Genomic DNA, 16,727 nt, shown 5'->3' with positions numbered 1-16,727 from the left:
GAGAGAGAGAGAGAATAGCAGAAAGAGAGAGAGAGAGAGAGAGAGAGAGAGAGAGAGAGAGAGAGAGAGAGAGAGAGAGAGTGAGAGAGAGAGAGAGAGAGAGAGAGAGAGAGAGAGAGAGAGAGAGAGAGAGAGAACACAGGCACAGACAGACAGGTCCTATAAAACAGAGAGAGAGAGGAGAGAAGGACAAATGCATGAATTATCCACACTAGAGGATCAAATATGAAATCAAATCAAAATGAAATGAAATTTGTTTTGTCACATGCGCCGAATACCACAGGTGTAGACCTTACCGTGAAATGCTTACAAGCCCTTAACCAACAACGCAGTTTTAAGAAAAATAAGAGTTAAGAAAATATTTACTAAATAAACTAAAGTAAAAAAAGTAACACAATAAAATAATATTACATGTTCTTATGAAAGAGAGGATTTTCAATTGTTCTCCAGAAACATATCTCAGATTCTGATATTAAACTCCCGCCGACATAAGCTTTTTAAAATACTATACCTGTTTGGCTGTTCATTTGCTAGTTCATCTCTGGCACATTATTTTATTGGAAAGCAACCTCTAAAAGGATCATGTTCAAATACATCCTTTGGAGTTTGGGCTGTGTTATCTTGTGTTGTTCTGAACATATTTTTTTGCCCATTTCTATTCCTGGGGATTTCTGGGGTGATATCTTGTTCTGGTTGTGTTGTTGAAAGGTGAGCACTAAGAGGCAATCAGAGATTAAGTGAATCCGTCTCTCGTCTCTATGGCAATCTCAGGTGATGAGCCCTTCACAGACACTGAGACCAAAACAAGGCTTTTTATACCTGTAGATCAGTGGTATTCAAACTTTTTCAGCGGGGACCCCATTTCTTTAGCGAGAACTTCTGGGAACCACTTTTTTTTTCACCAGAATTTCTGGTGACCCCACCCCTACCCAAATCTAATGGCACAACCTTAAAATTGGTAAATTGTTATTTTTACATCAACAAATATCAAATGTATCAAAACATTTTGTATATTGTCCCCCCCCCCCCAAGTTACAGTTCATATGCGTAAATCAGTCAATTTAATTCAATTAATTTCACCCTTATCTATGGATTTCACATGACTAGGAATACAGATATGCATATGTTGGTCACAGATACCTTTAGAAAAAAAAAGTATGGGTGTAGATCAGAAAACCAGTCAGTGTCTGGGGTGACCACCATTTGCCTCATGCAGCGTGACACATCTCCTTCGCGTAGAGTTCACCAGGCTGTTGATTGTGGCCTGTGGAATGTTGTCCCACTCCTCTTCAATTTCTGTGTGAAGTTGCTGGATATTGGCGGCAACTGGAACACGCTGTCATAGACGTCGATCCAGAGCATCCCAAACATGTTCAATGGGTGACATGTCAGGGGAGTATGCAGGCCATGGAAGAACTGGGACATTTTCAGCTTCCAGGAATTGTGTACAGATCTTTGCGACACGGGGCCGAACATTATCATGTTGAAACATGAGGTGATGGCGGCGGATGAATGGCATGACAATGGGCCTCAGGATCTCGTCACGGAATCTCTGTGTATTGAAATTGGCATCAATAAAATGCAATAGTGTTTGTTGTCCGTAGCTTATGCCTGCCCAAACCATGACCATGGGGCACTCTGTTCACAACGTTGACATCAGCAAACCACTCGTCCACACGATGCCATACACGTTGTCTGTGGTTGTGAGGCCGGGTTGGACATACTGCCAAATTCTCTAAAACGACGTTGGAGGTGTCTTATGGTAGAGAAATTAACATTCAATTCTCTGGCAACATTCTTTGACATTCCTGCAGTCAGCATGCCAATTGCACGGTCCTTCAAACTTTAGACATCTGTGGCATTGTGTTGTGTGACAAAACTGCACATTTTAGAGTGTCCTTTTATTGTCCCCAGCACAAGGTTCACCTGCGTAATGAATCATCCTGTTTGATCAGCTTCTTGATAAACCACACCTGTCAGGTGGATGGATTATCTTGGCAAAGGTGAAATGCTCACTAACAGGGATGTAAACAAATTTGTGCACAACATTTTAGAGAAATAAGCTTTTTGTGCATATGGAAAGTTTCTGGGATCTTTTATTTCAGCTCATGAAACATGGGACCAACACTTTACATGTTGCGTTTATATTTTTGTTCAGTGTATATTTAGAAATGTTGCTGACCCAACTGAAATTGACCCGAACTTTGAATACCACTGTGTGTAGATGAATAGAACAAATCAGGAATGTGTCCCTTTGTTTTTGCTGAATCTTATCTGAAGGATGATGAGTATAATGTTACCAATATTAATAGAATATTACCAATATTAATAGAATGTTACCAATATTAATAGAATGTTACCAATATTAATAGAATGTTACCAACATTAGTAGTGTTACCAATATTAATAGTGTTAGCAATATCAATAGTGTTACCAATATTAATAGAGTGTTACCAATATTAATAGAGTGTTACCAATATTAATAGAGTGCTATCAATATTAATGGAGTGTAACCAATATAAATGGAATGTTGCCACTTTTAATAGTGTTACCAATATTAATTGTGTTACCAATATTAATAGAGTGTTACCAATATTAATAGAGTGTTACCAATGTTAATAGAATGTTACCAATATTAATAGTGTTACCAATATTAATAGAGTGTTACCAATGTTAATAGAATGTTACCAATATTAACAGTGTTACCAATATTAATAGAGTGTTACCAATATTACTAGAGTGCTATCAATATTAATGGAGTGTAACCAATATTAATGGAATGTTGCCACTTTTAATAGGGTTACCAATATTAATAGAGTGTTACCAATATGAATAGTGCTACCAAGTAAATGTGTAACGTATTGCAAGATCTCTCCAGGGGGTCATTGAGCTACCTAGATCATGTCAGAGTCCCAAATGACATCATATTCCATATTTAGTGTACTAATTTTGACCATGGCCCATGGGGTGCCATTTGGGACACAGAACATATTACATGCCCATACCTCATGCTACCTTCATCATATTCAGACACCCATCAGAATATTACTATATCTATTGGCAAAACACTTTTCTCATAGTGCTGCATATCTACTGTATCTCTGAGCTCATAGTTAAATCACTAGTCTACTTCCTCCTCTCCTCCCACAGCACATAGACAGATATTAAATCACTAGTCTACTTCCTCCTCTCCTCCCATACAAATGAATTGATTACTCTGTCAGCATCTGTTTTCCATAATTATTTAATTGGAAGAGCTAATTTTTGTAATGATTAATCGGTACAGCACTTATTCGATCAGTGAAACATTGTAGGATGAGTTGTATTGAATGTAAACATAAATATAAAATAAGATGTAGTGTAAATGTAATTATATTTTTTTTATATGAAACAACAATCAGCAAACACATTTTTACAAGCTACTTTTCTATCAGGCTGCATGTTGTTTCATGTAGTAGGTTGTATTAAGTGAACCATATCTAGTATGGTAAGGTCTTTGTTGTGGGTAGGCAGCGCTCTTGAACCCCTCGTCCAACAAACTGGTTAACTTGTTAATAATCTGGAATTAGAGTCAGGGGTCAAGCAGGATTAAACAAAGTTGATTCATTTTTTCTACCGCTGCTTTGTGCTATTCTACCAAAGGGATCAAATACCCTGCTACCCTGTGTTATTCTACCAAAGGGATCAAATACCCTGTTACCCTGTGTTATTCTACCAAAGGGATCAAATACCCTGCTACCCTGTGTTATTCTACCAAAGGGATCAAATACCCTGTTACCCTGTGTTATTCTACCAAAGGGATCAAATACCCTGTTACCCTGTGTTATTCTACCAAGAGGATCAAATACCCTGTTACCCTGTGTTATTCTACCAAAGGGATCAAATACCCTGCTACCCTGTGTTATTCTACCAAGAGGATCAAATACCCTGTTACCCTGTGTTATTCTACCAAAGGGATCAAATACCCTGTTACCCTGTGTTATTCTACCAAGAGGATCAAATACCCTGTTACCCTGTGTTATTCTACCAAAGGGATCAAATACCCTGCTACCCTGTGTTATTCTACCAAGAGGATCAAATACCCTGTTACCCTGTGTTATTCTACCAAAGGGATCAAATACCCTGCTACCCTGTGTTATTCTACCAAGAGGATCAAATACCCTGTTACCTTGTGTTATTCTACCAAGAAGATCAAATACCCTGTTACCCTGTGTTATTCTACCAAGAGGATCAAATACCCTGCTACCCTGTGTTATTCTACCAAGAAGATCAAATACCCTGTTACCCTGTGTTATTCTACCAAGAGGATCAAATACCCTGTAACTCTATGCTATTCTACCAAGAGGATCAAATACCCTGTTACTCTGTGCTATTCTACCAAGAGGGTCAAATACCCTGTTACTCTGTGCTATTCTACCAAGAGGATCAAATACCCTGTTACTCTGTGCTATTCTACCAAGAGGATCAAATACCCTGCTACCCTGTGTTATTCTACCAAGAGGATCAAATACCCTGTAACTCTATGCTATTCTACCAAGAGGGTCAAATACCCTGTTACTCTATGCTATTCTACCAAGAGGATCAAATACCCTGCTACCCTGTGTTATTCTACCAAGAGGATCAAATACCCTGTAACTCTATGCTATTCTACCAAGAGGATCAAATACCCTGTTACTCTATGCTATTCTACCAAGAGGATCAAATACCCTGTTACTCTGTGTTATTCTCAATCATCTCTAATGAAATTCCATGAGCTCCTTCAGTGGCCCAATGATACGGGGCTGTTAGTGAACTCCTCAAAAATGAAATGACCTTCCAAGTTGGCAGTACAGATCAGATAGAATAAATATGATGCAATTGTTTTTTAATCTCTTGTAATGTTAAGTCAATAACATCTATCCCAGGACGGAGACAGGATTAAGATATAAAGAGTTGATCGGAGATGTATTCTGAAGTATTTTAATGCACCGTGACGTCTGTCTATTATATATCATTGGTTTCACATTCACCAAAAGCTAACAAGATATGTGTAGTACTTGATGAATATATTCACATTCATTCCCTCTACCATCTGGGTGGTGATCCAATTACTTTTCACATCATAAATCATTTCTCACAATCTCATAAATCTAACAAATTAGAATCTGGATGTTACTGTGAGTGTTCAAAAACATCTTATCCAGAGCAACAATTAGGGTTAAGTGCCTTGCTCAAGGGCACATCGACAGATTTTCACCTAGTCGGTTCGGGGATTAGAACCAGCGACCTTTAGGTTACTGGCACAACACTCTTAACCACTAAGCTACCTGCCGCCCTAACGTAAATTCTAACATTAATTCCAGTCTCTTGCCACCAGCACATTTAAGTCATAGTCATGTGTGGTAGCTAGTTCCCCTCAATTGACTTGTTTCACATGGAACACTTCTTGAAAAAATATAAACCCACCCCCAACCAATACATCACAGTACAATTGGAGAGCTCCTTGGATGCCTTGGATTTTTCCTATATGCTCATCACTGACAGCCAAACGACCTCTTATTGCTGCCAAAACAAACAACAAATCTCAACCTGCTTTCTCTGAAATATATGACATAACCCCAAAAATAAACAGAAACCCTGAACCCTTCTTATAAAACACAAAACAGAGGTTTGAGTCAGCAGCTGTTACCATGAATTGTATCTCAATTCCCCCTCAACCACCACCTTCTCCCTGTCAACGGCAGTAACTCAGTTGTTTTCTTGATGGCTCATAGGGTCTTGTTGGCTTACAGGGCTCTCAGTTGGTGGTTGACACCCAGGCTGACGTTAACATCCCATAATACACGTGGAATAAGCGAGCAGTAGGAGGATATATAGCCTAACAAGGAAAGGAATTGTTACAAAGAAATCAAACAACCCCCTTTCCAATTAAACATTTTTATTTTTTGTTTCTATACTTTAAATGTGTTGCTAGGGACCTAGCCAAACAGGTATCTCTGTAGGAGCGTTCTTATTGTGGAAAACGTATGTTCCTTAAACCGCCATCAGCAAACTAGGGGGAAGTGGTTTGCTAACACCTGCACATTTTTCACTTAAAAATACATTTCCACTTTCCTGAAGTCCCTCAGGCCACGGCAGAGTCATCATGTAGGTAATCTACGGATGTGGAATGCCAAATCCCACTAAGGAATTTAATGTCGTTTTTCTTACCACTGCAAATACTGTATTTCTACACGTAATACGTTTTCAGCAGGCCATTTGCACATGGTGTCAAGCATATTTTATACACATCTGACATATCAGCAAATACTTGGAACACGAACACACCCCTGTAAAAAAAACACGAATTCCAAAGGGAGGCAGGAAGCCTAGCGGTTAAGAGTGTTGGGCCAGTAACCTTGGTTTTTGACAAGGTGAAAAATCTGTCGATGTGCCCTTGAGCAAGTCTCTTAACCCTAATTGCTCCTGTAAGTCACTCTGGATGAGTGACTGCTAAATATATATATATATTTTTTTTATGTCAGATTGATGCCTTTCTATTTAAACCAACCCAAGGTTTCCTCCTCCCCTGACACATTATTCAATATTTAAAAAATAATAATCAATACCTTACCGGCCTACATTATCTATCAAGGCTGGCTAGACATTATGCTGACAAGACGTTACAAGACTATTTTATTGATATGCTTTACAACATAACGTGTCTCAAATAGCACCCTATACCATATATAGTGCACTACTTTTTGACCAGAGAATAGGGTGACATTTGGGACGCTATGGTCCTTGGTCAAAAGTAGCGCACTACAGGCAATAGTGTTCCATTTAAGACGCACCCGGGGTGGGGGAGATATATTGGGGCAATAACCCTTCTCCATCAATAGCTATAGCAATTTTCATCCATGTGCTCTCAGACACAAAGAGATTTGTGGTTGTTCTCTAAACCAGATACCCCTGGTAGATTCAGACACAAAGAGACCCCACTGGTTAAAGAAGCTAGCTAGCCTTTATGCTAACACAGACATACCCATATTAAAATAATATCTGTAAACAACAAATGGAACAGCTGACATAAACCATTAGCTATCTGACTGTCAGTACGGTGAGGGTGGTGGCGGAAAGGGTTATCTGCAGCAAAGGCTTGGTTGTCTCCCGCCTGACTGCTGGGATGAAGCGATATCCCAGAATGCATGAATCTGACTCTCTCTGCTCCACACATCTGAATGCTAGCATGGTAGATATACACTAAAGGAAACACAGCAGGATCTAACGGACTAGGCTACACTATGTGGACTGACTTGGCATGCTATGTGAGCCTTCGTATAAGTAGTTTCTCTACTTGTATTTTTATTTTATTTAACCTTTATTTAACCAGGTAAGCCAGTTGAGAACAAGTTCTCATTTCCAACTGCGACCTGGCCAAGATAAAGCAAAGCAGTGCGATAAAAACAACAACAACACAGAGTTACATATGGAATGAACAAAAACAAAACCTACAGTCAATAACACAATAGAAAATCTATATACAGTGTGTGCAAATGTAGTAAGTTATGGAGGTAAGGCAATAAATAGGTCATAGTGCAAAATAATTACAATTTAGTATTAACACTGGAGTGATAGATGTGCAGAAGATGATGTGCAAATAGAGATACTGGGGTGCAAATGAGCAAAATAAATAACAATATAGGGATGAGGTAGTTGGGAGGGCTAATTACAGATGGGCTGTGTACAGGTGCAGTGATCGGTAAGCTGCTCTGACAACTGATGCTTAAAGTTAGTGAGGGAGATAAGTGTCTCCAGCTTCAGAGATTTTTGCAGTTCGTTCCAGTCATTTGCAGCAGAGAACTAGAAGGAATGGCGGCCAAAGGAAGTGTTGGCTTTGGGGATGACCAGTGAGATATACCTGCTGGAACGCATACTATGGGTGGGTGTTGCTATGGTGACCAATGAGCTAAGATAAGGCTGGGATTTACCTAGCAGTGATGCATAGTTGGCCTGGAGCCAGTGGGTTTGGCGACGAATATGTAGTGAGGGCCAGTCAACAAGAGCGTATAGGTCACAATGGTGGGTAGTATTGGGCTTTGGTGACAAAACAGATGGCACTGCGATAGACTACATCCAATTTGCTGAGTAGAGTGTTGGAGGCTATTTTGTAAATGACATCGCCGAAGTCAAGGATCGGTAGGATAGTCAGTTTTACGAGGGCATGTTTGGCAGCATGAGTGAAGGAGGCTTTGTTGCGAAATAGGAAGCTGATTCTAAATTTAACTTTGGATTGGAGATGCTTAATGTGAGTCTGGAAGGAGAGTTGACGGTCTAACCAGACACCTAGGTATTTGTAGTTGTCCACATATTCTAAGTCAGACCCGCCGAGAGTAGTGATTCTAGTCGGGCGGACGGGTGCAAGCAGCGTTCGATTGAAGAGCATGCGTTTAGTTTTACTAGCGTTTAAGAGCAGTTGGAGGCCACGGAAGGAGTGTTGTATGGCATTGAAGCGTGTTTGGAGGTTTGTTAACACAGTGTCCAATGAAGGGCCAGATGTATACAAAATGGTGTCGTCTGCGTAGAGGTGGATCTGAGAGTCACCAGCAGCAAGAGTGACATTATTGATATACACAGAGAATAGAGTCGGCCCGAGAATTTAACCCTGTGGCACCCCCATAGAGACTGCCAGAGATCCAGACAACAGGCCCTTCGATTTGACACATTGAACTCTATCTGAGAAGTAGTTGGTGAACAAGGCGAGGAGTCATTTGAGAAACTGTGTTGTAATCTATCAGATTAAGGCAGTATTTCTGTGTTGTAATCTGTCAGATTAAGGCAGTATTTCCGTGTTGTAATCTAACAGATTAAGGCAGTATTTCTATGTTGTAATCTATCAGATTAAGGCAGTATTTCCGTGTTGTAATCTATCAGATTAAAGCAGTATTTCCGTGTTGTAATCTATCAGATTAAGGCAGTATTTCTGTGTTGTAATCTGTCAGATTAAGGCAGTATTTCTGTGTTGTAATCTATCAGATTAAGGCAGTATTTCTGTGTTGTAATCTATCAGATTAAGGCAGTATTTCTGTGTTGTAATATGTCAGATTAAGGCAGTATTTCTGTGTTGTAATCTGTCAGATTAAGGCAGTATTTCTATGTTGTAATCTGTCAGATTAAGGCAGTATTTCTGTGTTGTAATCTGTCAGATTAAGGCAGTATTTCTATGTTGTAATATGTCAGATTAAGGCAGTATTTCTGTGTTGTAATCTATCAGATTAAGGCAGTATTTCTGTGTTGTAATCTGTCAGATTAAGGCAGTATTTCTGTGTTGTAATCTATCAGATTAAGGCAGTATTTCTATGTTGTAATCTGTCAGATTAAGGCAGTATTTCTATGTTGTAATCTATCAGATTAAGGCAGTATTTCTGTGTTGTAATCTGTCAGATTAAGGCAGTATTTCTATGTTGTAATCTGTCAGATTAAGGCAGTATTTCTGTGTTGTAATCTATCAGATTAAGGCAGTATTTCTGTGTTGTAATCTATCAGATTAAGGCAGTATTTCTGTGTTGTAATCTGTCAGATTAAGGCAGTATTTCTATGTTGTAATCTATCAGATTAAGGCAGTATTTCTGTGTTGTAATCTGTCAGATTAAGGCAGTATTTCTATGTTGTAATCTGTCAGATGAAGGCAGTATTTCTGTGTTGTAATCTGTCAGATTAAGGCAGTATTTCTATGTTGTAATCTATCAGATTAAGGCAGTATTTCTGTGTTGTAATCTGTCAGATTAAGGCAGTATTTCTATGTTGTAATCTATCAGATTAAAGCAGTATTTCTGTGTTGTAATCTGTCAGATTAAGGCAGTATTTCTGTGTTGTAATCTATCAGATTAAGGCAGTATTTCTGTGTTGAATCTGTCAGATTAAGGCAGTATTTCTGGTTAAATCAAGCTCCTCAGTGTTCAGTGTGGAGTGTGTGGGAGGAGGAAGCTGCTGCATCTGTGACCCTACAGCTAGTAAACAGAGAACTGTAGAAGAAGAATACTATGGCTGAGCCTCAAATGGCACTCTGTTCCCCATATTGGTTTTTGTAGTGCATTGTGGGCTGAACATATTCTGGAAGGAAACTGAGATATTGCTTGAAGTGTTAGGTGCTTGACATTCATATGACATTCAACTGAGATGAATGTTTTAAAATCAGTTCTCGTTATCCGCTGCCTGTGTCATTGACTGCAATGCTGGACGAGTATCAGGGCTTTGGTTCTGCAGTACTTACCTATAAGGAGAATTTACCTCGTACTTACTGTACCTCTGCAATATTAACTTACTGGACCTCTGCAATATTAACTTACTGGACCTCTGCAATATTAACTTACTGGACCTCTGCAATATTAACTTACTGTACCTCTGCAATATTAACTTACTGGACCTCTGCAATATTAACTTACTGGACCTCTGCAATATTAACTTACTGGACCTCTGCAATATTAACTTACTGGACCTCTGCAATATTAACTTACTGTACCTCTGCAATATTAACTTACTGGACCTCTGCAATATTAACTTACTGGACCTCTGCAATATTAACTTACTGGACCTCTGCAATATTAACTTACTGGACCTCTGCAATATTAACTTACTGGACCTCTGCAATATTAACTTACTGTACCTCTGCAATATTAACTTACTGGACCTCTGCAATATTAACTTACTGGACCTCTGCAATATTAATTTACTGTACCTCTGCAATATTAACTTACTGTACCTCTGCAATATTAACTTACTGTACCTCTGCAATATTAATTTACGGTACCTCTGAAATATTAATTTACGGTACCTCTGCAATATTAATTTACTGTACCTCTGCAATATTAATTTACGGTACCTCTGAAATATTAATTTACGGTACCTCTGCAATATTAATTTACGGTACCTCTGAAATATTAATTTACTGTACCTCTGCAATATTAATTTACGGTACCTCTGAAATATTCATTTACTGTACCTCTGCAATATTAATTTACGGTACCTCTGAAATATTAATTTACTGTACCTCTGCAATATTAATTTACGGTACCTCTGAAATATTAATTTACTGTACCTCTGCAATATTAATTTACGGTACCTCTGCAATATTAATTTACTGGACCTCTGCAATATTAACTTACTGGACCTCTGCAATATTAACTTACTGTACCTCTGCAATATTAACTTACTGTACCTCTGCAATATTAACTTACTGGACCTCTGCAATATTAACTTACTGTACCTCTGCAATATTAACTTACTGTACCTCTGCAATATTAACTTACTGGACCTCTGCAATATTAACTTACTGTACCTCTGCAATATTAACTTACTGTACCTCTGCAATATTAACTTACTGTACCTCTGCAATATTAACTTACTGGACCTCTGCAATATTAACTTACTGGACCTCTGCAATATTAACTTACTGGACCTCTGCAATATTAACTTACTGGACCTCTGCAATATTAACTTACTGGACCTCTGCAATATTAACTTACTGGACCTCTGCAATATTAACTTACTGGACCTCTGCAATATTAATTTACTGTACCTCTGCAATATTAACTTACTGTACCTCTGCAATATTAATTTACGGTACCTCTGAAATATTAATTTACTGTACCTCTGCAATATTAATTTACGGTACCTCTGAAATATTCATTTACTGTACCTCTGCAATATTAATTTACGGTACCTCTGAAATATTAATTTACTGTACCTCTGCAATATTAATTTACGGTACCTCTGAAATATTCATTTACTGGACCTCTGCAATATTAATTTACGGTACCTCTGAAATATTCATTTACTGTACCTCTGCAATATTAATTTACTGGACCTCTGCAATATTAACTTACTGGACCTCTGCAATATTAATTTACGGTACCTCTGCAATATTAATTTACGGTACCTCTGAAATATTCATTTACTGTACCTCTGCAATATTAATTTACTGGACCTCTGCAATATTAACTTACTGTACCTCTGCAATATTAATTTACGGTACCTCTGAAATATTAATTTACTGTACCTCTGCAATATTAATTTACGGTACCTCTGAAATATTCATTTACTGTACCTCTGCAATATTAATTTACGGTACCTCTGAAATATTAATTTACTGTACCTCTGCAATATTAACTTACTGTACCTCTGCAATATTAACTTACTGGACCTCTGCAATATTAACTTACTGGACCTCTGCAATATTAACTTACTGGACCTCTGCAATATTAACTTACTGTACCTCTGCAATATTAATTTACGGTACCTCTGAAATATTAATTTACTGTACCTCTGCAATATTAATTTACGGTACCTCTGAAATATTCATTTACTGTACCTCTGCAATATTAATTTACGGTACCTCTGAAATATTAATTTACTGTACCTCTGCAATATTAATTTACGGTACCTCTGAAATATTCATTTACTGGACCTCTGCAATATTAATTTACGGTACCTCTGCAATATTAATTTACGGTACCTCTGAAATATTCATTTACTGGACCTCTGCAATATTAATTTACTGGACCTCTGCAATATTAACTTACTGGACCTCTGCAATATTAATTTACGGTACCTCTGAAATATTCATTTACTGGACCTCTGCAATATTAATTTACTGGACCTCTGCAATATTAACTTACTGGACCTCTGCAATATTAATTTACGGTACCTCTGAAATATTCATTTACTGGACCTCTGCAATATTAATTTACTGGACCTCTGCAATATTAACTTACTGGACCTCTGCAATATTAATTTACGGTACCTCTGAAATATTCATTTACTGGACCTCTGCAATATTAATTTACGGTACCTCTGAAATATTCATTTACTGGACCTCTGCAATATTAATTTACGGTACCTCTGCAATATTAATTTACGGTACCTCTGAAATATTAACTTACTGGACCTCTGCAATATTAATTTACTGGACCTCTGCAATATTAACTTACTGGACCTCTGTAATATTAACTTACTGGGCCTCTGAAATATTAATTTACTGGACCTCTGCAATATTAACTTACTGGACCTCTGAAATATTAACTTACTGGACCTCTGCAATATTAACTTACTGGACCTCTGCAATATTAACTTACTGGACCTCTGCAATATTAACTTACTGTACCTCTGCAATATTAATTTACGGTACCTCTGAAATATTAATTTACTGTACCTCTGCAATATTAACTTACTGTACCTCTGCAATATTAACTTACTGGACCTCTGCAATATTAACTTACTGGACCTCTGAAATATTAATTTACTGTACCTCTGCAATATTAATTTACGGTACCTCTGAAATATTAATTTACTGTACCTCTGCAATATTAACTTACTGTACCTCTGCAATATTAACTTACTGGACCTCTGCAATATTAACTTACTGGACCTCTGCAATATTAACTTACTGGACCTCTGCAATATTAACTTACTGTACCTCTGCAATATTAATTTACGGTACCTCTGAAATATTAATTTACTGTACCTCTGCAATATTAATTTACGGTACCTCTGAAATATTCATTTACTGTACCTCTGCAATATTAATTTACGGTACCTCTGAAATATTAATTTACTGTACCTCTGCAATATTAATTTACGGTACCTCTGCAATATTAATTTACGGTACCTCTGAAATATTCATTTACTGGACCTCTGCAATATTAATTTACTGGACCTCTGCAATATTAACTTACTGGACCTCTGCAATATTAATTTACGGTACCTCTGAAATATTCATTTACTGGACCTCTGCAATATTAATTTACTGGACCTCTGCAATATTAACTTACTGGACCTCTGCAATATTAATTTACGGTACCTCTGAAATATTCATTTACTGGACCTCTGCAATATTAATTTACGGTACCTCTGAAATATTCATTTACTGGACCTCTGCAATATTAATTTACGGTACCTCTGCAATATTAATTTACGGTACCTCTGCAATATTAACTTACTGTACCTCTGCAATATTAATTTACGGTACCTCTGCAATATTAATTTACGGTACCTCTGCAATATTAACTTACTGGACCTCTGCAATATTAACTTACTGGACCTCTGCAATATTAACTTACTGGACCTCTGAAATATTAACTTACTGTACCTCTGCAATATTAACTTACTGGACCTCTGCAATATTAACTTACTGGACCTCTGCAATATTAACTTACTGGACCTCTGCAATATTAACTTACTGGACCTCTGCAATATTAACTTACTGGACCTCTGCAATATTAACTTACTGGACCTCTGCAATATTAACTTACTGGACCTCTGCAATATTAATTTACTGTACCTCTGCAATATTTACCTTGTGGTCACGTTATTGTATTTTCTTGAAGCACAGGATTATCCATACAAGTGTTGTATTTCTGCCTACATACTGTATGTCACCCCCTTAAAGAGGGGGTGTGTAGGCCTAGGTAATGTAGCATTAAGGATTCTTGTTGGAGTTTTCAAAAGATGCTCCTAGTTCAGAGGCTAATGTAATGGCAGAGCATGGCCCTAATGAACAACCCCCCATTCTGAAAAGAAAAGATACACCTCAAAGAAATGTACAGCTCCCAAGAATGCTATTCCAAAGCAATTAGTGTCCTGGAGATTGGTAGGCATGAAAAACCCTCGCAGCGTTCCTTTGAGCCCGCACAGAGGTAACACATCTATGTTTTACAGCCCCAGCCCTTATTCAGTCTAGTTTAGTGTTGCCAACCAAGGCTTGTATCCCAAATGGCCCCATACGTTCCCTGGTCAAGGTAGTTCACTATAAAGGGAATAGGGTGCTATTTGGGACGAGCTCAAAAGACTCCCTGAGTTAGACAGGGCAATAAATGACAGCTGTATTTAGCACAAAGCATCCCAATAAAGGTGTATTCTATAGGCTGTGGACCCGGCCTCCTACACATAAAAAAAATGCCTTCAGCAAAATTAGTTTGAAAGAATTTCTGAAAAGAGGAAAGCCACACGTTCTCCTGTATGTGTGGACTCTGTTACTATGGTGGTGTAGACTGATGACATAACGTCACAGATGTTGACATTTCTTACATTCTCCATGTACATTATGTTCCCAAAAACGTTGAAAACTATGACTCTAATCAGTTAATTTCTCCCTGACAGTTGAGACTGTTTATGCAGTGTAACAAACAACTTTAAATGTCAGCAAGTGGATTTGCCGCCGTGAAGGACACCGAAGTAACTGGCCTGAATTATTTCCCACAAGTCTGAAGGATTATTTAGACTCCGGTCTTTGGGGAGTGGGGCTCAGAATACAGCAGAACCACAATACTGTGAAGGGGAAGCCAGCTCACTTGCTTAGTCCATGTCTATAAAAAAAAAAAAAAAACATTTTGTTTGGAAGGCGAGGCGGGAGTTTCCCAGATTGTAAGCAGCCTGTCCCATTGGAGTTAGTGCTCAGTTTCTCTATCCACTTAGGTACGCAGTTTTTTAGTTTTAATTCGGCTCAGACTGGTGGAGAAAGATGCCGGTTTAGCCTATAACATGATGTTTGCCTGCTGCATGGCAAATTGGGTTTTATCGCATCACTATGATGATTGTGTTACTTTGATTGTGATATAATATACCTTTTAGGTATGCTAGGTACACACTTAGAAAAAAAGGGCTCCAAAAAGGTTATTCGACTTTCCCAAAACCTCTGTGTAAAGTGTAAAGTATAAACCCAAAAGGGTTCTACCTGGAACCAAAAAGGGTTCTACCTGGAACCAAAAAGGGTTCTACCTGGAACCAAAAAGGGTTCTACCTGGAACCAAAAAGGGTTCTACCTGGAACCAAAAAGGGTTCTACCTGGAACCAAAAAGGGTTCTACCTGGAACCAAAAAGGGTTCTACCTGGAACCATAAAGGGTTCTACCTGGAACCAAAAAGGGTTCTACCTGGAACCAAAAAGGGTTCTACCTGGAACCAAAAAGGGTTCTACCTGGAACCAAAAAGGGTTCTACCTGGAACCAAAAAGGGTTCTACCTGGAACCAAAAAGGGTTCTACCTGGAACCAAAAAAGGGTTCTACCTGGTACCAAAAAGGGTTCTACCTGGAACCAAAAAGGGTTCTACCTGGAACCAAAAAGGGTTCTACCTGGAACCAAAAAGGGTTCTTCAAAGGGTTCTTCTATGGGGACAGCCGAATAACCCTTTTAGGTTCTAGAGAGCACCATTTTTTCCTAAGAGAGTATGGTATATCCAGCTTCTCATATTGGTTAAACAAAACGTTAAAGTGATACTGTACGTCTCTTGGTTTTTGTGTATGTAGGGGGTGGGATTCTACCAAATGGGGATTGCATTCCACTTATCAAACAATATCTTCTATTCACAGTTCATGTCTGGTCTCAAAAACGTTGATATCAGTAGCATTATATGGTCATGTAACTTATTCCGTGTAGGATTATAACCATTACTCACACATAAGTCGGAAGTTTACATGCACCTTAGCCAAATACATTTAAACTCAGTTTTTCACAATTCCTGACATTTAATCCTAGTAATAATTCCCTGTCTTAGGTCAGTTAGGATCACCACTTTATTTTAAGAATGTGAAATGTCAGAATAATAGTAGAGAGAGTGATTTATTTCAGCTTTAATTTCTTTCATCACATTCCCAGTGGGTCAGAAGTTTACATACACTCAATTAGTATTCGGTAGCATTGCCTTTAAATTATTTAACTTGGGTCAAACGTTTCGGGTAGCCTTCCACAAGCTTCCCATAATAAGTTGGGTGAAT

At 38.1% G+C, this 16,727-nt stretch overlaps 1 protein-coding gene across 1 annotated transcript in view; it reads left to right on the top strand.

The window, feature by feature from the left end:
• Positions 1–16,727, top strand: part of klhl4 (kelch-like family member 4) — a 51,264-nt gene that overhangs the window by 9,903 nt on the left and 24,634 nt on the right. The window lies entirely within an intron of this gene.

Source organism: Coregonus lavaretus (assembly GCF_964263955.1).
Source record: "Coregonus lavaretus genome assembly, chromosome: 32".
Taxonomy (NCBI): domain Eukaryota; kingdom Metazoa; phylum Chordata; class Actinopteri; order Salmoniformes; family Salmonidae; genus Coregonus; species Coregonus lavaretus.
Note: the sequence above shows the minus strand (reverse complement) of the source record. Positions and strands in the feature narration are given on the sequence as shown.